The sequence below is a fragment of the Triticum dicoccoides genome, chromosome 5A (assembly GCF_002162155.2).
Source record: "Triticum dicoccoides isolate Atlit2015 ecotype Zavitan chromosome 5A, WEW_v2.0, whole genome shotgun sequence".
Taxonomy (NCBI): domain Eukaryota; kingdom Viridiplantae; phylum Streptophyta; class Magnoliopsida; order Poales; family Poaceae; genus Triticum; species Triticum dicoccoides.
The window spans coordinates 329702283-329708961 of NC_041388.1; positions in this window are offsets into that span (position 1 = coordinate 329702283).

Sequence of the window (6679 nt, forward strand, 5' to 3'; positions counted from 1 at the left end):
CGATGTGATCGCGGTCGGCACGCTACCTCTACATCTACCTTCGGGATTAATATTAGACCTAAATAATTGTTATTTGGTGCCAGCGTTGAGCATGAACATTATATCTGGATCTTGTTTAATGCGAGACGGTTATTCATTTAAATCAGAGAATAATGGTTGTTCTATTTATATGAGTAATATCTTTTATGGTCATGCACCCTTGAAGAGTGGTCTATTCTTACTAAATCTCGATAGTAGTAATACACATATTCATAATGTTGAAACCAAAAGATACAGAGTTGATAATGAAAGTGCAACTTATTTGTGGCACTGTCGTTTAGGTCATATCGGTGTAAAACGCATGAAGAAACTCCATACTAATGGAATTTTGGAACCACTTGATTATGAATCACTTGGTACTTGCGAACCGTGCCTCATGGGCAAGATGACTAAAACACCGTTCTCCGGTACTATGGAGAGAGCAACAGATTTGTTGGAAATCATACATACCGATGTATGTGGTCCGATGAATATTGAGGCTCGTGGCGGATATCGTTATTTTCTCACCTTCACAGATGATTTGAGCAGATATGGATATATCTACTTAATGAAGCATAAGTCTGAAACATTTGAAAAGTTCAAAGAATTTCAGAGTGAAGTTGAAAATCATCGTAACAAGAAAATAAAGTTTCTACGATCTGATCGTGGAGGAGAATATTTGAGTTACGAGTTTGGTGTACATTTGAAAAACTGTGGAATAGTTTCGCAACTCACGCCCCCCGGAACACCACAGCGTAATGGTGTGTCCGAACGTCGTAATCGTACTTTACTAGATATGGTGCAATCTATGATGTCTCTTACAGATTTACCGCTATCATTTTGGGGATATGCTTTAGAGACGGCCGCATTCACGTTAAATAGGGCACCATCAAAATCCGTTGAGACGACGCCTTATGAACTATGGTTTGGCAAGAAACCAAAGTTGTCGTTTCTTAAAGTTTGGGGCTGCGATGCTTATGTGAAAAAACTTCAACCTGATAAGCTCGAACCCAAATCGGAGAAATGTGTATTCATAGGATACCCAAAGGAAACTGTTGGGTACACCTTCTATCACAGATCCGAAGGCAAAACATTTGTTGCTAAGAATGGATCATTTCTAGAGAAGGAGTTTCTCTCGAAAGAAGTGAGTGGGAGGAAAGTAGAACTTGACGAGGTAACTGTACCTGCTCCCTTACTGGAAAGTAGTTCATCACAGAAAACTGTTTCAGTGACACCTACACCAGTTAGTGAGGAAGCCAATGATAATGATCATGAAACTTCGGATCAAGATACTACTGAACTTCGTAGATCAACCAGAGTAAGATCCGCACCAGAGTGGTACGGTAATCCTGTTCTGGAGGTCATGCTACTAGATCATGATGAACCTACGAACTATGAAGAAGCGATGGTGAGCCCAGATTCCGCAAAGTGGCTAGAAGCCATGAAATCTGAGATGGGATCCATGTATGAGAACAAAGTATGGACTTTGGTTGACTTGCCCGATGATCGGCAAGCGATTGAGAATAAATGGATCTTTAAGAAGAAGATTGACGCTGATGGTAATGTTACTGTCTACAAAGCTCGACTTGTCGCAAAAGGTTTTCGGCAAGTTCAAGGAATTGACTACGATGAGACCTTCTCACCCGTAGCGATGCTTAAGTCCGTCCGAATCATGTTAGCAATTGCCGCATTTTATGATTATGAAATTTGGCAAATGGATGTCAAAACTGCATTCCTGAATGGATTCCTGGAAGAAGAGTTGTATATGATGCAACCAGAAGGTTTTGTCGATCCAAAGGGAGCTAACAAAGTGTGCAAGCTCCAGCGATCCATTTATGGACTGGTGCAAGCCTCTCGGAGTTGGAATAAACGTTTTGATAGTGTGATCAAAGCATTTGGTTTTATACAGACTTTTGGAGAAGCCTGTATTTACAAGAAAGTGAGTGGGAGCTCTGTAGCATTTCTGATATTATATGTGGATGACATATTTCTGATTGGAAATGATATAGAATTTCTGGATAGCATAAAGGGATACTTGAATAAAAGTTTTTCAATGAAAGACCTCGGTGAAGCTGCTTACATATTAGGCATTAAGATCTATAGAGACAGATCAAGACGCTTAATTGGACTTTCACAAAGCACATACCTTGACAAAATTTTGAAGAAATTCAAAATGGATCAAGCAAAGAAAGGGTTCTTGCCTGTGTTACAAGGTGTGAAATTGAGTAAGACTCAATGCCCGACCACTGCAGAAGATAGAGAGAATATGAAAGATGTTCCCTATGCATCAGCCATAGGCTCTATCATGTATGCAATGCTGTGTACCAGACCTGATGTGTGCCTTGCTATAAGTTTAGCAGGGAGGTACCAAAGTAATCCAGGAATGGATCACTGGACAGCGGTCAAGAACATCCTGAAATACCTCAAAAGGACTAAGGATATGTTTCTCGTATATGGAAGTGACAAAGAGCTCATCGTAAAAGGTTACGTTGATGCAAGCTTTGACACTGATCCGGACGATTCTAAATCGCAAACCGGATACGTGTTTACATTAAACGGTGGAGCTGTCAGTTGGTGCAGTTCTAAACAAAGCGTCGTAGCGGGATCTACATGTGAAGCGGAATACATAGCTGCTTCGGAAGCAGCAAATGAAGGAGTCTGGATGAAGGAGTTCATATCCGATCTAGGTGTCATACCTAGTGCATCGGGTCCAATGAAAATCTTTTGTGACAATACTGGTGCAATTGCCTTGGCAAAGGAATCCAGATTTCACAAAAGGACCAAACACATCAAGAGACGCTTCAACTCCATCCGGGATCTAGTCCAGGTGGGAGACATAGAGATTTGCAAGATACATACGGATCTGAATATTGCAGACCCGTTGACTAAAGCCTCTTCCACGAGCAAAACATGATCAGCACCAAAGCTCCATGGGTGTTAGATTCATTATAGTGTAATCTAGATTATTGACTCTAGTGCAAGTGGGAGACTGAAGGAAATATGCCCTAGAGGCAATAATAAAGTTATTATTTATTTCCTTATAATCATGATAAATGTTTATTATTCATGCTAGAATTGTATTTTCCGGAAACATAATACATGTGTGAATACATAGACAAACAGAGTGTCACTAGTATGCCTCTACTTGACTAGCTCGTTAATCAAAGATGGTTATGTTTCCTAACCATGAACAATGAGTTGTTATTTGATTAACGAGGTCACATCATTAGTAGAATGATCTGATTGACATGACCCATTCCATTAGCTTAGCACCTGATCGTTTAGTATGTTGCTATTGCTTTCTTCATGACTTATACATGTTCCTACGACTATGAGATTATGCACCTCCCGTTTACCGGAGGAACACTTTGGGTACTACCAAACGTCACAACGTAAATGGGTGATTATAAAGGAGTACTACAGGTGTCTCCAATGGTCGATGTTGGGTTGGCGTATTTCGAGATTAGGATTTGTCACTCCGATTGTCGGAGAGGTATCTCTGGGCCCTCTCGGTAATACACATCACATAAGCCTTGCAAGCATTACAACTAATATGTTAGTTGTGAGATGATGTATTACGGAACGAGTAAAGAGACTTGCCGTTAACGAGATTGAACTAGGTATTGGATACCGACGATCGAATCTCGGGCAAGTAACATACCGATGACAAAGGGAACAACGTATGTTGTTATGCGGTCTGACCGATAAAGATCTTCGTTGAATATGTAGGAGCCAATATGGGCATCCAGGTCCCGCTATTGGTTATTGACCAGAGACATGTCTCGGTCATGTCTACATTGTTCTCGAACCCGTAGGGTCCGCACGCTTAAGGTTACGATGACAGTTATATTATGAGTTTATGCATTTTGATGTACCGAAGGTTGTTCGGAGTCCCGGATGTGATCACGGACATGACGAGGAGTCTCGAATTGGTCGAGACGTAAAGATTGATATATTGGAAGCCTATGTTTGGACATCGGAAGTGTTCCGGGTGAAATCGGGATTTTACCGGGTTACCGGGAGGTTACCGGAACCCCCCCGGGAGCCATATGGGCCATCATGGGCCTTAGTGGAAAGGAGAAAGGGGCAGCCCAAGGTGGCTGCGCCTCTTTCCCCTCCCCTAGTCCTATTAGGACTAGGAGAAGGTGGCCGGCCCCCCTCTCTCCCTTCCCCTCCGAGGAATCCTAGTTGGACTAGGATTGGGGGGAGGAATCCTACTCCCAGAGGGAGTAGGACTCTCCTGCGCCTCCCTCTTTGGCCGGCCAGCCTCCCCTCCTCTCCTCCTTTATATACGGAGGCAGGGGCACCTCTAAACACACAAGTTGAAACAAGTTGATCCACGTGATCGATTCCTTAGCCGTGTGCGGTGCCTCCTGCCACCATATTCCTCGATAATACTGTAGCGGAGTTTAGGCGAAGCCCTGCTGCTGTAGTTCATCAAGATCGTCACCACGCCGTCGTGCTGACGAAACTCTTCCCCGACACTTTGCTGGATCGGAGTCCGGGGATCGTCATCGAGCTGAACGTGTGCTCGAACTCGGAGGTGCCGTAGTTTCGGTGCTTGATCGGTTGGATCGTGAAGACGTACGACTACTTCCGCTACGTCGTGTCATTGCTTCCGCAGTCGGTCTGCGTTGGGTACGTAGACAACACTCTCCTCTCGTTGCTATGCATCACATGATCCTGTGTGCGCGTAGGAAAATTTTTGAAATTACTACGAAACCCAACAAATCCTGTCAAAGGAAAGGGAGCTTAGATCCCGCATGGAGTCAAACTATGAAAAAATGATACCCTGTAAAAGGAAAAAACATCTTACCGCGAGAGCGTGACGCTGCGCACTGAATCCGCGATCCTCAGTAGCGGATGCGGGAGCCTCGGCGCCCTTGAAAAGCACCTTCCAGGCATCTTCGTACGTCGTGTCGAAGAGCCTGCTCAGAGTTTGGTGCTGCGCCGGGTCGAACTCTCACAGGTTGAAAGCCCGTTGTTGGCACGGGAGGATCAAGCGGATGAGCATAACCTGGACTACGTTGACAAGTTTGAGCTTCTTGTCCACCAGGGTTTTGACGCATGTTTGAGTCCGGTCAGCTCTCCTTTTTTACCCCACGACAGGCCCGTCTCCTTCCAGGAGGTGAGCCGCGTAGGGGGTCTGGATCGAAACTCGGGGGTGCGACCCATTCGGCGTCGCGCGGCTCGGTGATGTAAAACTACCCCGATTGCCACCCCTTCAGGGTCTCCACAAAGGAGCCCTCAAGCCATAGGACGTTGGCCATCTTGCCCACCATGGCGCCTCCGCACTCCACCTGGTTGCCGCGCACCACCTTCGACTTGACATTGAAAGTCTTGAGCCATAGGCCGAAATGAGGGCGGATGCGGAGGAAAGCCTCGCACACGACGATAAACGCCGAGATGTTGAGGACAAAGTTCGGGGCCAGATCGTGGAAATTCAGGCCGTAGTAGAACATGAGCCACCGGACAAATGGGTGGAGAGGAAAGCCCAATCCGCGAAGGAAATGGGGGAGGAACACCACCTTCTCATGGGGCCTAGGGGTGGGGATGAGCTGCCCCTTTTCGGGAAGCCGGTACGTGATGTCGTTAGACAGGTATCCGGCCTTCCTCGGCTTTTTGATGTGTCCCTTCGTGACGGAGGAGACCATCCACTTGCCTCCCGCTCCGGACATGGTTGGAGAAGGTTGAGGTGGGGAGTGCGGACTTGGGCGCTGGAGCTCGAGTGCGCAAGAATGGATAGGTGAGGGAAGAAAAAGGCGTAGGTGAAAAGATGGATCCTTATCCCCTTATATGGGTGGACGCGACTACGCGTCCCCACCAGCCTGGTAAAACTCGCTTATCTCCCAAGCGCCGTAATCAATGGCGTGGTTAGGTTACCCACGCCCGTATTGATGAGAATCCCGGAATAAGGGGACACGATCTCTGCTTTAACAAGACGTGCCAAGGAAACCGCCTCGCATAACGCGCTGAGATGGGACAGTAAAACGGTTCGAATAAAAGCTTGGCCGTGGTGTGATGTCACACTACGGAATATGTCAGCAGATTAGATTTGTGTAAATATTATTCTCTCTATGGCAATATGTGAAAACTTATTTTGCAGAGCGGACACTATCTTTGTGTTCAAAATCTTCTATGAAGTACTTGGAGGAGGAACCCGCTTTGCAATGCCGAAGACAATATGCGCACCGGACTCGTCGTCATTGAAGCCTGGTTCAGGGGCTACTGAGGGAGTCCTGGATTAGGGGGTGTCCGGATGGCGGGACTATACCTTCAGCCGGACTCCTGGACTATGAAGATACAAGATTGAAGACTCTGTCCCCTGTCCGGAAGGGACTTTCTTTGGCGTGGAAGGCAAGCTTGGCGATACGGATATGTAGATCTCCTACCATTGTAACCGACTCTATGTAACCCTAACCCTACCCGGTGTCTATATAAACCGAAGGGTTTTAGTCCGTAGGACGACGTACACATCAACAATCATACCATAGGCTAGCTTCTAAGGTTTAGCCTCCTCGATCTCGTGGTAGATCTACTTTTATACTACCCATATCATCAATATTAATCAAGTAGGACGTAGGGTTTTACCTTCATCGAGAGGACCCGAACCTGGGTAAAACTTCGTGTCCCTTGCCTCCTGTTACCATCCGGCCTAGAC